Source organism: Eulemur rufifrons, chromosome 7 (assembly GCF_041146395.1).
Source record: "Eulemur rufifrons isolate Redbay chromosome 7, OSU_ERuf_1, whole genome shotgun sequence".
In the NCBI taxonomy this organism is placed as follows: domain Eukaryota; kingdom Metazoa; phylum Chordata; class Mammalia; order Primates; family Lemuridae; genus Eulemur; species Eulemur rufifrons.
The window spans coordinates 132,737,632-132,757,653 of NC_090989.1; the positions used below are offsets into that span (position 1 = coordinate 132,737,632).

The following is a 20,022-nucleotide window of genomic DNA, read 5'->3' on the forward strand; positions in this document are numbered from 1 at the left end:
TCAGCAATAAAACAGAATGAAATACCAATATATGCAACATGTATGAACTTTACAGATGTTATATTGAGCAAAATGTGTCAAATACAAAAGAGTACGTATCATGCAATATCATGTGTAAGAAGTTCAAGAACAGGTAAAAGAAGATCTCACAGTACAAGCTTAAATAATTCAACCAGCTGTGTCACTATAATGACCTAATAGCACCTTTCTGGAGACTCTCTTTCATTCCTACATTCTTTCAGAGGCAGTCTTAGAGCAAGATTTCCAAAGCCACAGGCAGTGTGCCCCAAAGAGTGATATGAAAGATGAATTTAGAAGGTAGGTCAATTTAAAAAGATTAATAGTAAATTTTTTTACAGTTTTTTTTTTTTTTTAAGCTTTTGGCAAATGACACTTATTTTTCATTTACGGAAATGATATAAAATTTCCTTTTAAAATAATTTATGTAAATCCAAAAGGTCAACATTAAACAAAGAGTGAGACTGGTGATGGAATTACGGCAGTTTGGGATGATTTTACCCAAGATGCAAGAGGGCCTCTGGCCTCTAAATCCCTTGAAAGTTTATGTAGGATTACATGCTAATATGATTTTTTCCAGGAAGAAGGTCAACAGTTTTCATTAGGTTCCCTTAAAGAACCCTGGCTCCAAAATGGTAGGAAGAATTGTCTTAGAATCAGAGCTGTACTGCTGGATATAGTAGCCACTAGCCACACGTGGCTCTTGAGCACCCCATTCATGGCTAGATCAAGGTGGGCTGTGCTGTAAGTGTACTATATACCGGAGTTTGAAGGCTTACCACGAAAAAGAGAATGTAAACTACCTCATTAATAATTCTTATATTGGTTACTTGTTGGAATGATATTTTATGTACTGAGTTACATAGAATGTACTATTAAAATACATTTCACCTGTTGTTTTTCTTTTTTAATGTGGTTACTAGAAAATGTAAAATTATATATTTGGCTTGAATTTATGGCTTACATTACATATTTAGTGGACAGTACCAGGTATAGGGCCAAGAAAAATAAAACCTCAGAAGTCCTGGAGAAATTACAACTACGAATATATTTTAAAGCATATTTATAAAGTAAGAAATTAGAGCTGAATTTGGAGAAAAAGATGAACTTTTATAAAATGCTGATTTGGAGAGAAATGATGACATAGGTATAAATTTCACTTTGTCCCCTTAATCACTTAGCCAGGAGAATAAACGAGTAGTAGAATCTTAAAATTTTTTATCGTTTCAAATTAAAACTATAGTTTTCATAGGTTCAATCGGAGGTAGAAAATAGTAATTTTTTGTTAAGTTCCTAGGAAAAATAGGTAAATGGGTTAAGTATCATTTTTTTTTTGTTGTTGTTGGTAATCTAATCTACATCCACCAAATAACAAGGAGTTTATTGTATTTGCCTTGGGCCAGGCCCAGCTCCCATCTCTGTTTTATGACCCCTCACACAAGGGTAATTAAAGTTTATAAAGTCTTTTAGGGGAACTCCTCAAACTCCTTTCTTTGCCTGGAGCTTTAGGAAGGCAACTTTCATCTCTGGGCAGCAGGTCCTGGGGCATCATCGTCTCTCTTTGGCTTTTCCTTTTTGAACTGAAAACTGATTGCTTCAGGGTATAGTTACCCAGATGCAAAAGAATATTATTGTGATTTTTTTCTTTTCCATTGTTATTGTCAAGGTTATGGCTCATCTAGAACCGTCTACTGAAGATCATTTCTTGTGATAGAAGCTTGTATTTTCTGTGGCTGAACAAAATGTGGGGTTATCTCCCACTTTCATTTTATTACATAGTCCTACATCTAAGCTTTTACAGAAAAAAATCAAAGCCTTCAGTTCCATCTCCTCTCCTTAATATCCTGTCACCTTTTGCAAAACAAACATACTCTGGGTACTATTAAATGGTCAGTCCCAGGTTGGTACAGATACAGAGCTCATGAGTGCAGCTGGCCATAAGTGCATTTTTCTCTTAGGCGTTACATTCATGCCCACTTGTCTCCCATTCATCCTACTCCCTACTCTTCAGAACACTCTAGAAATGGGCCTATGGTGTCCAGAGTTTCCATAAAATGATGTCATTGAGATGAGCTTTAAGTGGCCCACAAATGAAGTTACCATCACATTTTCCTCAATGAACTGACTTGTCCTAACAAACTCAGGCCCCAAGCAACCCCAGTTCCCAGGCACATTATTTTGGATCCTGTTCTTTCCTCACTTCCTGGGAGCAGCATTTCTACCCTTTAAAATGGCAACTGCTTCCTACACCAAGCAAGACAGGAGCTGTTAGTGGCCCTGTTCTGGTTTCAAATAGTATTCTTAGGGCAGCAACACAACAATCATACAATGCAGCCAGCTATGTGGAGTGCAAGGGCACTGAGTACGGACTCAGGCTTCTCTAATTTTACTGTGCACAAAAACCATCTGGTCTTGTCAAAATGCAGATTCTAATTTACTAGACCTGGAGTGGGCCCTGAGATTCTGCATTTCAAACAAGCTCCCTGGTGCTGCCAATGCTACTGGCCACACAAACCACACTTTGAATAGCAAAGAAGATCATCTCTAAGAAAACTTCCGTGTCCAGGGTTCTATTAATATCATTCTATGTGACCAAAAACACCAATAGCTGGCATAAGAAGCAGGTGCAGATTCTCCCTAGGACCTCTGCTCAAAGACTCCAGAAGTCATAATACCAGTTGTAGAAATTTATCTAAATAGGAGAGTTTAGAAATTAAGCCTGGGAATCTGTTCCCAAATCATTTTAGTATCTTGAAATAAAGCAATCAGTGAATCAAAGTTACTCTCTCCTAGTTCTTTCAAATGCATATCTAGCTATTTTGTTCCCAGAATATCTCTACAAATGGGCCCCCTTTATACCCCAGCTGGGTCTACAATAATGCTGGGTGCAAAATGCATCTTAAGTTTATTCAGTAACTGGTTATATAAAGCTGCTATTTTGAATCCTTATGCAAAGAAAAATTTTGCTAAATAAATATTTACTACCCAATTTATCTGTTCTGTAAATACTAATGCTCCTATGTAAGGTTTGCTTAAAGTGGGACCTCTTTCAAACCATATCTGATAAGTAGGATAAAAATAATTTATATTCATGGCAAACATAAAATTTGCAGATTCGTCCATTGTACTAGTTGTTTTTCAATTCCAAGTATGTCTGCTGCCATGTTTTTGATGATGATATTCAATTCCTTGGTGCAGGTAAATTCTAAAAGCAATGATAAAGTACACTAAGTGGAAGTCAAAATGAAGCCTGTATAAGAACTTTATTTTTATGTGATTTTTCTACCTCTCTTGATTATAGGCAGATAGTTTTGTACCATATTGAGTGCTACGTGCATATTATGCATCAAATACTGTGCCAGGTGCTGGCAGTTGGATGAGGGGTGAGAAGATGAATAATATTGGCCGCCCTAGCCAGGCTCAACTGAGTGGTGGTGGTGGTGGGGGGGTGGACACAGACACCTGATTAGGTACTTACAACAGAATATGATCACAATAGAGGTATCTATAAAATACAATGAAGAACAGGGGCAGGATTGAACCACTGCTTGAATGATCATGTCAGCCTCTGTGTCCTACAGAAATGATCCTCATACCGTCTGAACTTTTAGGGAAAAATATAAGCATGCATGCCTATGTAACCTTAGCAAGTTTTGGAATTTAATTTGCAGGAAAGGCAGAAGAAAGTGAATGGTCTTCTGTGGCAGATTGCATGCTTGACATACCTGGTGTCATTTAATCCCAAAGATTAGGAATGTCAGGGGCATGGAGGTAGGATTTGAACCTACCTTTGCCTCACATCAAAGTCCAAGTGAGTCTTAAGACATTCTCAACTCTTTATAGAATTGGTTTCTTTATTCTCAAGTAACTAAGTAGTAATAGTAACAATGATAAACAGCAACAGCAGCTGACACTTATATAGTTCTTTTACGTGGTAGGCACTCACTGTTCTAAGCATTTTACATATATTAACTCATTTAATTTTTATAGTAACCCTACGAGATATTATCTCCATGTTATGGCTGAAAAAACAGGCAAAGGCAAGTTAAATGATTTCTGCAGAGTCACACAGATAATATGTGGCAAAATTAGGAGTTAAACCTGGGAAATCTGGTCCTGGCGCCACTTTGCTGCTCAAAGTGTGGTGTGTTGATCAGTGCCATAGGCATCACCCAGGAGCTTTGTTTGGAATTTAGAGTCTCAGGCCCCACCCTGGACCTTGATTCAGAATCAGCATTTTTAACAAGATTCCCTGGTGATTTGTATGAGCATTAAAACTTAAGAAGCACTGTTCTAAACCACCATAATATGCTATGTCTGTCTCCCTCGTCTTCCACTTTGGCCCAAACCCCCATTCTGAAAGATTTTTGCAATCCCCCGAGCCACCTTGGACACCACCCCTGTGGGCACCTGACCTACCTCAGTTTCACCCTGTATTGCCCTGAGTCAAAGGTAGGTCCTTCCTACAACAGATCTGCTAGCATCACACATCTCAGCTTCTCTGTCGAGGACCAGAGGGGTCATAGAGAGGCGTCACTCACTGACTTTATAGCCCTCTGTCTTCTCTCTGGTGCTTTGTCTAGTATCGCGCATTCATTCATTTCCATCCATTCATTTATTTTCTTTCTGTTTCTCCCTCTCCTCTTTGGAGTAAGACTAAAACTTCCCCTTGTATCTGGCAGGACAGTTCCACTCTCACCCAGAGCCCTTGGAGATTTATCTTTCTAATTCCAAGTACATAGGTCAAAGCATTATTTCCAAATAAGCACAGTTCCCTTCCTTAGTTGCTAGTTATTTCTAGAAATAATTTGCCCATCCTGTTACAGTTACTTTGTCTGTTCTAACCTATCTTTTATTGTGAAATATGAAACACATAGAGAAAACTGCATACATGTTACCTTTTTGCCTTCAACTTCTACTCTCTTTGAATTTTAATGGAGAAAACAGTTACTTTTCATTAACAACATATTAAATAAAAGTATGTGCCATTTAGTAAAGTGGTCATAATTTGTAGTCCACAGATCCAAGATATAAATGAATGGAGGCCAAGTGTTCAACTAGAACACCAAAGTTCCATGTGACCTGTTGCTTGCTAAGTGGGATATGCTGGACTGTGTCTTACTCCCGATTGCCAAAAAATCAAGTAGGTCAATGCTCTTATAATAAGCACATTCCAATGCTGTGTCTACCTTGCTGCAAAATAGGTTACACTATTTAATATTAAATGGGAAATTCAAAATATATATGATAGTATCTTGGATTAAATGGGAACATCTAGATAAGATGAATGAAATGGATAATTTCAGCAGGCTTCTATTTAGTCAAGGTCTGACTCTTTAGACTTTGAATTAAACTCCTGCTTCCTGCTTCTGGCTGTCTGTCTTTCATCCTTTTATAGACAATAATAAAATGCAGTAGAAGAGAAAGAAGCCAAATATGTAGTCTAGCAGATGAATTTGTTATTTGTTAATCACTCTCAGAAAAGATTTGCTGTGAGGAAAAGGTTAAGCTTGTTACTAAATGGTGGTGTCTAGATTAAGTGAGATAGGTCATTCATCACTGCAGTTAACACTGATCACCAATGGTTGGCACGATGCCTGCCATATTAAGTGCTTCCTCTCAAAGGAAGAACAGCACTGAAAGAAAGTCATTGGTCTACTCTCGATTAACTTCAAATGGTTTTAAAAGAGAAAGGAGAACACTTGCTGTTTTTTGTTTGTTTGTTTGCAAGACTCATTCTTATATGCCATTGCTCTTGTCTTTTGATGGTAAGTCTAAATATAATTATCCTTGCTAGATTTCCCTCATTGATTAATTTCAACTTTAAAGTTATGTTAATATGCTAAATGTTGGAAGTAAAAGTTAAAGATGTTCAGAAATGTATTAAACCATAATGCAGCAATAGTATAGAAATGAAACTACCCATTGCCTACAATGACAACACCACCACCACCACCACACACACACACACACACACACACACTAAACCTGCTATATGTTGGAAATAAGTTTTAAGACTCATAACCCTCCATCTCTTTTTCTCCTCTTTTAAGAAGTCCAATTCTGCTTATTTTTCTAGGCTTGATACAAATTCTAATCCCCTCAGCGGAAGTTTCATAGATCACTGCAATCCACCATTATCTTTTCCTTTTAACATCTTGAATATGTAGTACCTGTCCCATGCATTTGGAGTTGCCAAAAGCATAAATATTAGTAAATAATTAGAATTATTATTTACCTATTTGTATATATGTATCCTGACTCCCCAATTAATTTTAAGTTTCTTAAGGGAAGTATAATTGGCTGTAGTTTTTACACCTCCCATTGGCATAGCATGATGTTTTGAATAGAGAAAAACCTAGTAAATATTTATTTGACAACCTGTTTTTCCAAAGGGAGCTGGTAATTCCATATATTATTAATAAGAAGCATAATCCTAAACCAGAAATTGTTGGGCCTTGGTATGGTCTCCTCACATTTCAAGAAGAAGCTGTCCAATTATTAATGTGATCTTCTTAAATGGCTGCCATTGAAAGTGTTCATAAAAGAACTCAATACAATACAGGAATCAACAATTGCGAAAAATTGTGTTTAAAATAAAGCAGGTCATTAGACCATTGTGAAAGAGATGAACATTTTTTGATGAACTATTTTGTTGATTTGAGTAAATGCTAAGGGACCCCACATCTCATTCTTCCACTTGTAATGGATGTATTGAGGAATAAAAAATTTGAATTTTGTTTCTAATTCCACCAAAGACTTGCTGTAAGACTGTTGGCAAATCCTAATGGCAAGGGTTTAAAACATTCATTAGTAGACAGTGGAACAGACTAGACAGGTTCTAATCAAATCCTAACTGATACATTTAAATGGATTAAAATTTAAAACTATAGGACAATCGATGAATCCATAAAAGCAATCAATATTAACTTAACAGATATGTACCTACTATGTGCCAGGCATTATTTTAGGTGCTTGGGATACATTTATAGACAAAACAGACAAAGGTTCCTCTGTCCTTGGTATCAAGGAGCTTATAGTTTAGTGAATAGAGACTAACAATAGAATAAGTAAATCATAATGTATGTGAAAAGTGCTATGGGAAAAAGAAAGGTATAGTAAAGAATGGAGATCAGGACTGTTGATGGCTGCCCTAGTTGGGTGGTTGGGATATTAAATATAGTGGTCAGGGTAGACCTCAGTGAGAGGATAAAATTCAAATCAAGAATTGCAACAGGCAAGGGAGTGAGCCTAGGAGGTTTCTTGGGGAATCCCTGAGAGTGTTCTAGGCAGAGGGAACAGCTATCTACTGATAGAGCAAAACACATGAGAAATTGGAAAAACATATTTGCAATCCATGAGATGGACAAAGAGATAATATGCTTAATAGAGAAAAAAGAGTTCTTGGAAATTTGTAAAAAAATCAATATCCTATAGAAAATGTGCACATGACATGAATGATCATGTACCCTTTGGATAAAGGTCAACAAAAAGTGAAAAATGTCCAACCTTACAAATAATCAGAAAGGTAGGCATTAAAGCAGCCTCACTTTTGGGATATCCAGTTTGTGAAGATCAAATAATGTGGGCGAGGTCATGGGGAGGCAGACACTCTTCTACACTGCCAATGGGAGCATAAAATGACACAGACTTTTGTACAATAATTTGACTATACTTATCAACAGCCTTTATTTTAGAAATACCTCTTATGGAAAATCAGAAATTAAGGCAAAATTTACATATATTTACTGCAGTATTATTTATAATACCATATAAGCACAAATGATTAATACCTAGATATTGTCCAAATTGAAGTCCCCAGACCAGGATCTATCTGTGGACATTTGATGGTTCCACGTGAATGTTCCATAAATAACCCAAACTCCAAATGTCCAAACTCAAACTCACCCTCTCTAGCCCCAATACCAGCCCTCAGATCTCCTCTTCTTCTCTTGCTTAGTTCAGTGAACATCACCAACGTACATCCACCACTTAAGACACAAACCTGGGAGTCATCCTTGATGGCTTCTCTCTCGCCTCCTGCATTCTATGCACCCCCGTGCTTTGTCATGTCTACTTTAGTAATATTTCTTAGATTTAGCCAGTCCTCTCCATTCACACGGGCACGGCCTTAGCTCAGCCCTTCTCGCTTTACACCTAGGCTAACAGCTGCTTACCTGGCCTGCGGCCGCCAATCTCACCTCCAGCCCATCTGTCACATCTTTCCATAGGATTCTTTCTAAAAGAGAAAACTGGATCAAATCATTACTGTGTTTAAAATTTTTAAATGGTTCCCTAGTGCCATCAGATTAAAATCCAAACAACTCAGACAGAATTTCATGACCTGAGTCCTTATGGTCAGCACTCTTGTGCTGCCAGCCTGAATCTTAAACTCCATCTGTAACAATCTTCTTACAAATTACATATCTTCTTTCTGTGTCTCTGTATATACTTACTTCCTCTGCCTGCCCGCCCTACCCTTACTGTTCCTCAGATAACTTCTCTTCACCTTTGCAGATGCACCTGAGGTACCCCATCCTCCAGGGAGCCTTGCCTGACTTGCTGACCCCAATTCATATCTGGGTTTGGAGGTCCTGCTCATCTCTCAAAGAACATCACTCAGATTTATATCATAGTATGTATCACACTGTTGTGCAAACATTGGTGTGTTTCTTTGGTTCCCAGGACTACCACCTGGCTGAGCTGTGATACTCCAGTGGGCACCATTCACATGGTGTCCACCTGCACAATTGTCTGGGGCAGTCCTGTGTCCTTTCCGCCAGAGGGAGACCATCTTTTTAGCTCCATGCAGAATACTTGGCCCGGTTCAAGTGCTGGAATGGACATATGTTTACATAGCACACATTTGTTTAATGAAAGAAAAACTGGACAATCAACCAAACTCTAGTTTCCTCAGTGAAAAATTCTCTTAGAGGAGTGGTTCTTAAAGTGTGGTCCAGGGAACTTGTTAAAATGCAGACTCTTGCCCCATGCCCCCAGACCAAATGAATCAGAAACAGAAACTGTTTTAACAAGCCTTCTAGATGATTCTGATGAATGCTTAACTTTGAGAAACACTACCTTAGACTGCTCAAAACTACAAGCAAAAATTTCATTTCAAGAGTTCAAATCACTTTGCCTATAAGAAGGGCATTTATTTAATTAAAAAATTTTAAATTATGAAACAGTTCACACATTCAAAGGTATATAAAACAGTATTACAGACACCCATGTACCCATCATTCAGAGTTTCAGTATTTGACGCATCTCTCTTTAAGAAATAAAAAAACAGTTCTTCTTTGTAGGTATTGTAAAATTCAGGTGTGAACCCATCTGGTCCAGGGCTTTTCTTTTTGGGAAGGTTTTTTATTGCTGTTTCGATTTCAGATCTAGATATCAGTCTATCCAGGAATTCTATTTCTTCCTGGTTGAGCCTGGGAAGGCTGTGTGTTTCTAAAAATTTGTCCGTTTCCTCCACATTTTCTAATTTGTGTGCATAAAGATTTTTGTAGAATTCACAGATGATATCACGTATCTCTGTGGCATCAGTCGTGATTTCTCCCCTACAAAGAAGAACTGGTGCCCGTCCTACATAAACTATTCTCCAATATCGAGAAGGATGGGATTCTTCCCAACACTTTTTACCAAGCCAACATAATACTGATACCAAAACCAGGAAAGGATGCAACAAAAAAAAAAAGAAAACTACAGACCAATATCCCTTATGAATATACATGCAAAAATTCTCAATAAAATCCTAGCAAATCGAATCCAAGTGCTTATCAAAAAAAATAATCCATCATGACCAAGTGGGCTTCATCCCAGAGATGCAGGGATGGTTTAACATACGCAAATCTATAAATGTAATTCACCACATAAATAGAAGCAAAAATAAAGATCATATGATCCTCTCAATAGATGCAGAAAAAGCATTTGACAAAATTCAACACCCTTTTATGATAAGAACACTTAACAAAATAGACATAGACGGGGCCTATCTAAAAATGATAAAAGCCATATATGACAAACCCACAGCCAACATCATACTGAATGGGGAAAAACCAAAAGCATTCCCACTTCGAACTGGAACCAGACAAGGCTGCCCACTGTCCCCATTACTTTTCAACATAGTATTGGAAGTCCTTGCGAGAGCTATCAGGCAAGACAGCAGAATCAAGGGAGTCCAAATAGGGACAGAAGAGATCAAACTCTCACTCTTTGCTGATGATATGATGTTATATCTAGAAAACCCCAAGGATTCAACCAAGAGACTCCTGGAATTGATCAATGAATTCAGTAAAGTCTCAGGATACAAAATCAATACACACAAATCAGAGGCATTCATATATGCCAATAACAGTCAAACGGAGAACCAAATTAAGGACTCAATACCCTTCAAAATAGCAACAAAGGAAATAAAATACCTAGGAATATATTTAACTAAGGAGGTAAAGGATCTCTATAGGGAGAACTATGAAACACTGAGGAAGGAAATCGCAGAACATGTAAATAGGTGGAAAACCATACCATGCTCATGGATCGGTAGAATCAACATTGCTAAAATGTCTGTACTGCCCAAAGTTATCTACAAATTCAATGCAATCCCTATTAAATTATCAACATCATTTTTCACAGATATAGAAAAAATAATTTTATGCTTTGTATGGAACCAGAGAAGACCCTGTTTAGCAAAAGCAATTTTAAGCAACAAAAACAAAATGGGAGGTATTAATTTACCAGACTTCAAACTATACTACAAGGCTGTGATTGTTAAAACTGCTTGGTATTGGCACAAGTGCAGGGACACAGACCAGTGGAACAGAACAGAAAATCCAAATATAAAACCATCTTCATATAGCCATCTAATCTTTGACAAAGCAGACAAAAACATACTCTGGGGAAAAGATTCCTTATTTAATAAATGGTGCTGGGAAAACTGGATAGCCACATGTAGAAGACTAAAACAGGACACACAGCTCTCACCTCTCACAAAAATCAAATCACGGTGGATAACAGACTTAAACTTTAGGTCGGAAACTATTAGAATTCTAGAAGAAAATGTAGGAAAGACTCTTACAGACATTGGCCTAGACAAAGAATTTATGAAGAAGACCCCTAAGGCAATTACAGCAACAACAAAAATAAATAAATGGGACCTGATCAAATTAAAAAGCTTCTGCACAGCCAAAGAAACAGTCATGAGAGTAAACAGACAACCTACAGAATGGGAAAAAATTTTCACATACTACACATCAGATAAAGGACTGATAACAAGAATCTATTTAGAACTCAGGAAAATCAGTAAGAAAAAATTGAACAACCCTATCAAAAAGTAGGCAAAGGACATGAATAGAAATTTTTCAAAAGAAGATATAAAAATGGCTAACAAACATATGAAAAAGTGTTCAACATCTCTAATCATCAGGGAAATGCAAATCAAAACCACAGTGAGATATCACTTAACTCCAGTGAGAATGGCCTTTATCAAAAAGTCCCAAAACAATACATGTTGGCGTGGAAGCGGAGAGACGGGAACACTCATACACTGCTGGTGGGACTGCAAACTAGTGCAGCCCCTGTGGAAAGCAATGTGGAGATACCTAAAACAGATTCAAGTAGACCTACCATTCAATCCAGCAATCCCATTATTGGGCATCTACCCAGAAGAACAAAAGTCATTCTATAAAAAAGACACCTACACCCGAATGTTTATAGCAGAACAATTCACAATTGCAAAGATGTGGAAACAACCCAAATGTCCATCAATTCATGAATGGATTAGCAAAATGTGGTATATGTATACCATGGAATATTACTCAGCTATTAGAAATAATGGTGATATGGCATCTCTTTGGTTCTCCTGGAGAGAGTTGGAACCCATTCTATTAAGTGAAGTATCCCAAGAATGGAAAAATAAGCACCACATGTACTCATCAGCAAACTGGTTTCCCTGAGTGCACATTTGGGAATAACATCAATTGGGTATCGGACAGAGGTGGGAGCTGGGGGAAAGGGATGGGTGTATACCTACTTGATGAGTGCGATGCGCACTGCCTGGGGAATGGACACGCTTGAAGTTCTGACTGGGGGTGGGGGGAGGGATGGGTACATACCTACATGATGAGTGCGATGTGCACTGTTTAGGGAATGGACACACTTGAAGCTCAGACTCGGGGGGATGGGGAAGCATGGGCAATATATATAACCTGAACTTTTGTACCCCCATAATGAGCTGAAAAAAAAAAAGAAATAAAAAAAATAACAAAATACTAATAACTCATCTCCCTCTATACTCTCTCTCTTCTCTCACTAAGCTAACCACTATTTCACAGTTGGTGTGTGTTTTTCCCAGGCATGTTTTTATACTTTTACTATGTAAGCGTGTAGGCATTTACTTTTTAATGAGAGACTTTGTCCAGGATGTTACAGCAGAAATCACAACACTTGCCCCAGCACGCTGCATGGGAAGGCAGCTGGAGCAGCAGGCAGCCAATGCCAACGAAACCTGCCTCTTTCCGACATTTGGTGGGAAAAAATAGGACTCACGTGAGCTTTAGAAAATGCAATCAAGAGGAGGTTAAAATCAGAAAACCAAGTTATACTTATTCAACTATATCTGATTTTAAAAGCTAAAATAAAAAAACACTGTTTGCCTTGAAGCTAAAAGTGTCAAACACACAGTACCAAGAGAGGTGTACCAACAGACTTGGTCGTTTGGCCCAGCCCTGTGGATGACACACACAGGGATGTGTGCGCACGCCAGTGTGTCGTGTACCATGGACACGAGGAGTTGCAAAACAGCTATACCGGGGGCTCTAGCCCCATCCTGTCAACACCATAGATGATCCTTGATTTCCTTGATTTTGTCATCTGAAAAATGGCAAGAAATTATCTGCTGCCCTTTGGCTTAACAAAAGGGGCATGATGGTTTGGGGGTTAAATTCTTTCTCATCTGGGATACCATAATGAAAGTCTTATGAAAATATGATTACCAAACTCATGAGTGTACTCCTCCTAAACTTAAAAAATGAAAGAAAAAAGAAAGAAAAAGAGAGAGAGAAGAAAGGAAAGAATAAGGAAGGAAGGAAAAAAAGAGAGGAAGGCAGAAAGAAAAGAAAAAGAAAGAAAAAAGAGAACAAAAACTTAATAACTGGTTCCTCCCCCATCCTTACTTTCCCACTTTCTCTAGCTTGGTGGCTTATGATGACTTCTTAGTTATCTTTACAACTTCTCTTTCTCTCATTCCCTTTACAACTCTGTAATTTAGCCCCCCTTTTTTAATCCTTTCTTTTTGGAGCTGATTCTTAGGAATACTAAAGTTTAAAAACCATTGCTACTGGTGGTATGGAGCCCTAGGAAAGTTTGTTATTGTTTGTTGTATGGTGTTTTTGTTGTATATGTGTAAGTGTATATGAATATACACATACATATGTAATGTGTTTATACAAACGCACATGTGTGTGTGTTTGTTTAAATGCAGCTTTGAATAGCAGCTAATTAATGAACCTTCTTGGTCAACTCACTCTTTACAAATTCCATCACATACATCTATCTCCTGTCCCTGATGCCACCACATTAAAGCTTGTCCCCACAAACCAAGTCCTCAAAACTACCTTTCATTCCTTCCCTTTTTATCCCTCATGTGCTTGGCTACAAGATCAGTCACTCTAAGGCACTTGCTGACCGTTCCTCTCCATAATTGAAGAGCCTCCAGGAGCTGCCTAATTGTGACCAGGTCTGCTAGATGCATCCACAATATTCTTCATAACCAAGCCCCACTTTCATTCTGAGTGGCAAGGTACACAGCTACATTTTCCAGCTTCCTTTGCAACTAGGAGATAGTAGATGCAATTGGACGTAGAAGTTGTTGGCTGGGCCTTCTGGTAAGGCCCCCTAAAGAGGAAAAACACAGAAGGTAAGGGTGCCTTTACTCCCCCTCCCCTATCTTTCCTGTTGTCTGGAGTTTACACGTGAAGGCTTGAACCCCAGCAGTCATCTTGAACCAAGAGGAAACCTTGAGGATAAAGTCATATGCTAAGAATAGCAATGCAGAAAGATAGAAGGTACCGAGTTCTTGATGATTGTAGAACCACACCCTCTGCTCTGGAGAGAAAAACAAACCTTGGTGTGTTTAAGTCATTGTTATTTATGGTTTTCTGTTATGGGCAGGCCCAAAATAGTAGTTAATTCTCTTCACAACTTTAGCTCTTTCTACAATTCAGCCAATGTAATATGTTGATAAGTTTTGATCCATAGTTTCTCTTCCAAAGAACAGGGGTTGGCAGATAGATCTGAGTGAAAGCCCAGCCCTTCTCCTCTGACAAGGCATTGCTCCTAACCATTTTACCCCCACTGTCCTTGTCTGGAAACCAAGAATAAAAATAATATGCACATTGAAGTGTTTGTTATTTTTCTTGCAGCCTGCTTTTCAGTGGTTAATAGCTCAATAGCACCAATAGAGAAAATAGTTGGGGGAAAGATAAGGAGATAAAACTCAAACCAGGATATATTCTCACTTGTGAACAGTTCTGACAAGCAGTTGGGTGGTTGAAAAGTTTCAGGTTGCTGCTCAAAAAATAGTCAATGGGAAGAAAATGTCAATAGATTGGACTTCAGTTATTGACATTGTATTCTCCTTTCCATTCTCATAAATAATTGAAATCTGACTACACACATGTTGTGTTATCCACTTGACCAAGGAAGAAAGAAAGAGCAAGTAAGCAAAGAAAGAAGCTTCAAGAACATTGGCTTCAGGAAGATCACTTGCCCAAAGTCACTGGAATGGAGAAGACATATAATTTATGTCTTGGTATTTTCCATTTGGTTACATTGACTCTTAATGACCTCAAACAAGTTCTTTCAAATGGAATTGCAGAAAAGCAAATTCTGCTCAAACTCTTACATTGTGTAATTCCATTTCTGCCCTCATGCACATTAAACTAAACTGGTTGGAGAAAAAAAATCTCTTGCTAAATTAAATTTGGTTTGATTAGGAAATTTGTGTGCATTTGCATGCAAAGCACAGTTTGTGTGGGTTAAAAGATGTCCTGGTTATTTAAAATGTTCTTTTTTACAGATGATTCAGTTTTACCACCGCTTCATTAGTGAACTAAATTTGCGTTAATGTGGATCCGTGTTGTGAGTGAAATAGGCTTTGGCCCTTTGTTGGGAAATCACTCAAGTGAGTAGACAGTTTGTCTTTTCTGAAGAAAAATAATACAGCCTCAAAGGCTGGAACATGTGAGTATTTTCAAATCCTTCCTACTTGGGCTCTACATGACCCTTTCTTGCCATTTCCTAACACTGTCGTCATTTCCTTTTCAAAAATATTTTCCTTGCTCTTCCCGCCCCATTTTTTCATAAGACTCTAAAAGGCAGAGTTGGTCCCAGGGTCTGCCCTGGTCTATGTCCTTAGCTAGATTTCAACCACAATAATTACCTTCCACTTTATGGCCTGACACACACAAATAGAAAAATTTAAATAACGTTGTTTCAAAGTATTTCAGGGTGAGGAAAGTGCTTCTTAGGGGGTCAAAATGCCCTACTGCAAAGATACAGACACAAGGCCAATTTGATGGTAGTTGATATTTGCTGAAAGGAGAGACAGAATCCACAAGTAGCCTGTTTTACAGGTATCACCAGAGGCCTGTCTTTCAACCCCAGTCATCAGAAGTTCTACTCTGCTAAGACGTATGAGAAAGAATCTTACATTTTATAGGTCACTAAAAAAGCAAGCAGATGAACAGGAGCAAAGGATTAAAACATTATGAAGAATTTGATGAGTATTATTAATAGTGCATGTCAAACTAATGCATGACAAAAAGGAGGTTTGTATCTGTGAAACAGAGATTATTGAACAAGATGCAGTCCCAACTTAAAGAATGGCATCTTCTGGGACCTCTGCAGGAAGGGTCTTGCTATGGCATCTCGTTTCTCTAGGCAATGATCACAATGCCAAACCAACAGTGACCACTTACATGCTCAGCACCTCCAGAGGGCCCCACGCTTATTTTGATCTTTCTTCTTTTTTACAATATCCTTGATTGCATCAAAATTCTGGATAGCAGCTCGAGAGAGACCTCTCTTTTGGGGAAGGGGTGGTTGAAGCCAAGACTATCCAGAACTCTTAGGATGAGTCCAGATCAGTAAGATCCTGCAGGACAGTCCTGACCTGGACCATGTCTTTCTGCACAAGTTTAGGAGGTAAAAGCCCAGTGTGGTTAAAGAGCAGAATTCCATGTCATTTGGTTGATTAAGGAAATAATATACACCAGAATGGCTATATAATATGTGGAATATATGTCACATGTTTTTCACTTGTAGAATTCTTTAGATACATGAAATTTGATAGAGAAACCCAATATCTAAGCAGATAAAAGTCAAGCTGTATCTTGGGAGAGTGATCCAGATTGTTCCTACATAGCAGCATTCCTCCCAGCAGAGGCCTTTGAGGGGCTTCCCAAAGCCCCTATGAGCTCAGAGGGCCCCATCTGGAAAATGGTGCCTCTCTAAGCCTCCTGGCACTCTATCTGCTACACAGCAGGAGGGCAATATCCTTGGCCTCCACGGTCAGTAGAGTCAGGTGTACTCAGGATTTCTACTCCCAGAACTCCCGAGTATCAAACCTTAGCCACAAGACAGGCTGGAAGATTCCAAAGGATATTCAGTGGCTCCATTGTCTGGAATTCTCTGGCAATTTTTTTTTTCCTGTTTTTGGTGATTATTGAACAAAGAAAGAACTGGAAGAAAAGCAGGGTCTCTGATCTTCAGAAACTTTGCATAATGACCTTAGACCTGACTCAATAAATAGCCCTCATAACTTTAAGGAAGTTGATCAAATTCAAACATCTGGCTACAGAATTTTCATTCACTACATGCCTGATTTAGTTTTTGCTTTATCTCTGTCTCTTTTTAAAAAATTTTTAATACTTCCATAATTTATTAGAATAAAATCCACAGATGAGTTTTGGAAAATGCATGTAGCCCACACTTCTAGAAAAATATACAATGTTTTCATCATTCCAGAAAATTCCCTCATGCTCCTTGCCAGTCAACCCTCTCTTCTCCCCGAGGTAATTACGGTTTTGGTTCCCACCACAACAGATTAGTTATGCCTTTTCTAGAACTATATAAAAATGAATGAATACAGTGTGCACGCTTTTGTGTCTAATGCCTCAGGTTTTGAGCATCTGTAGACATCTACTTTTAGTTTCCTCATCTGTAAATTGAGGGGACTGCCCTGCAAGAATAGTGTGCAAGTATTTGGAGGTGCCCTAGGTTTCCTGATGGGAGCGGAGGACCTCTGAGGTCACTTTGATTGGAGGAGACGTGAAGAAGAGGCTGGGGAGTGGGGCTTGCAGGACCCTTCTCAAATTCAAGCAGAACAGCTATCCTTTTCCCTGCTTTACACATTGCAGTCCACTGGAAGATTTCATTTGGGAAAGGAGTGAATTATTTGTAAAACAAAACAAAAACAAAGAAAAATGAGAGAGAGAGAGAGAGAGAGAGAGAGAACCATAGGTCTCAAAGATTCCTAGTGAGCCTTTTCCTTGAATGTTCTATAAATTACAAATAGTGTTTTCTGATATGAGAGCTGTGACGGGTCCCCTCAAGGGAGGGCTGGGAGACAGAGGCAGCCAGACTGGGGGCCCCGAGGGAGGGCCTGGGCACAGAGCGCTGTAACCCTAGTACTGGTTACAATCAGATAGCACCACTCCAACCCAGGCGCCTAGACAATAGGCCAGAGGCCATGGGCAAGGGGAAGCACAAAGACAGCATTCAAAAGACCCAACTCCCGCAGCCAGTGAGCATTTCTATAGACTCCCCAGATGCTGGCCAAGCCTGAAAGTCCCCTTATCGCCAGAAAGCCATTTTTTCTTGGGTAGCTTTTAAACTGCTAAAAATAATAAACACAGAAAGGAAAGCACTGACACAACCTTAAATGCAGAGGCAAACTGAATCCGTGTTGTTATAATAATGTAAACAAACCGAATTCCAAATTATAAGCCAGTGATCCAAATAGGCTGCTTGATGTTACCAAACACCTAGGGACCAAAAGGAGAGTTCAGACGACTTGTCAGTAAAGAAAGTGGATCTTTACTGCATAGGTGCTTGTACCCTATCTGACTTGCTCTAACCAATGGGTTACCTAATTCTTATGCTTTTTTTTAGCTCTCAAGGAAAAGACACATGAGATAGGACTGTTGGATCTTCACTGAGCATAACAAGTGAAAAATGGACTCCTTTCTCTCACTTAGTAGCCTTCTTTCCCTGAGTGAATTTGTAGCATTCCTTTTTTCTCTTATGATTTTTAAGCCCATTTTATGTTTTATATTTCTTCTGAACAGAGTTCAAGACTATGTTAAATAACAACAGCAGCAACGCCACAAATTAGAAGATAATTCCCATAATGCTTAAAAGTGACAATGAATAGCAAAGTGACAAGTCTGCAAATAAGTGAAGCCCAACATCTGACCTTCTTATTCATTAACTCATGTGTGGAACTTGGCACCCACGCAGGACGGCCAACCGGAGGGAAATTGCAGATCTGGAAAAAAGGAAACACAAGACGATAAATATAAGTTGTTTTTGTTTTAAAGTTCCCCAACATTTGATTAAACTGCAACTGCTCTTATTTCTGTGTTTAAATAGGGTCTGGTTTCAGAGCTGTCTCTGATTTTGAATACATGCAAATAGACTTAGATAAAATCTCATTCTAAAGGGGAGATGGTTTCAGAGAAAGAGACTTTAACACAAGGACTGTAATAACACATTATAGGCATGGGGCAACTTTTGTGAATGCCAAAGACCTACTTTTCTGTAGAGTTTCAGGGACAAGACCCAAGAGCTTTGGATTCCCAGCCCGGAAAGATGACTAAAAGGCCAATGTGGATCTCAAAGCATTTAGGTATCTTGTGTTAAAGAGAGTCCAGCTTTGTCTAAGAGGATGGTTGCCAGAATAGGTCTTAACATATAAAGGCTGCAATCGAGCCATATGAAACCAGCGGTAGAACGGCATGTTTTTCACCGGAGAATGCACCCGAGCATGAAGCTATGGAGCTGTCTAGATTGTGTGAAGTGCGATCATATCTGGAACACTTTCCACAGGTACAAACCAGATGAGAGAGGCGGCCAAACAGACCATGGCATCTGCTCAGTCAGCAGAGGATGTCTCCAAGTGTCTGTCTACATGGCAAGTGAAAAGCTGCTTGTCAACTAACTGTGGTCCCACCACTTTTGTTGTTGTTGTTGTGGGGAACTTAGAAATTATAGAAAATTGGAGGTTAGTAGAACAAACGTCTGGGTTCCCACTACCTTGAATGGACCATTCTTAGCATTTTGCCATATCTGCTCTTTTTATTAAAAAATCTAGCATGGCTATAGTCTCCTTGACAACCCCATGCCAGGCCCAGACCATGAATTGGTTTATATCTTTCTAGACATAATGTTCATTTTGCATTCACATACATAATTGTGCATCCAGGGCAATGAACAATGTTTGTGTGTTTTTAATTTACCTATATGATATTAATCCCTGCATATGTATCACTCATTCTACATTTTTGACTCCACCTTAGATACACAAGCTCTAACCATGCTGATCTATAATAGCTCATTCCCATTAACTGCCACATTGAGTAAATATACACTCAGTCATTGGCTTTTCACCCAACACCCAACGTTTATGGCACCATAAAAGCGCTTGTTATATCATTAAAGTGATTGCTGGTTCTGTGTGGGTGTGCATACGTATTGTGCATGTGAAATTTTCTCTGCTGCTCCACTCTGAGCTTCTAAAGATGTTGCCTTGTCTTGTTTGACAGTGGCTCTTCCACTCCATGACTCCATGCAGAGTGGATACTCAATATGTTGAAAGGCAAGACATATTTATTAAAATGGACTTATTAATTTTCCTCCTTTTTTAAACATTAAAGAAGACTATGGCATTGCATCTGTCTCTTTTCTTCAAAATCTTTCTTCACTGTTCTTTTCATAAACCTTCAA

At 38.7% G+C, this 20,022-nt stretch overlaps 1 protein-coding gene across 7 annotated transcripts in view; it reads right to left on the bottom strand.

Moving 5' to 3' along the window:
- The window catches only part of THRB (thyroid hormone receptor beta), a 361,122-nt gene that overhangs the window by 185,745 nt on the left and 155,355 nt on the right, over positions 1-20,022 (bottom strand). For 6 of the 7 annotated variants that reach the window (XM_069475449.1, XM_069475447.1, XM_069475451.1 and 3 more), the window contains one exon: positions 18,494-18,565. The exons of the other annotated variant lie outside the window; for it this stretch is intronic. The gene's annotated coding sequence lies outside the window, so the exon portion shown is untranslated. The remainder of the gene's footprint in view (positions 1-18,493; positions 18,566-20,022) is intronic. 7 annotated transcript variants of the gene reach the window in all.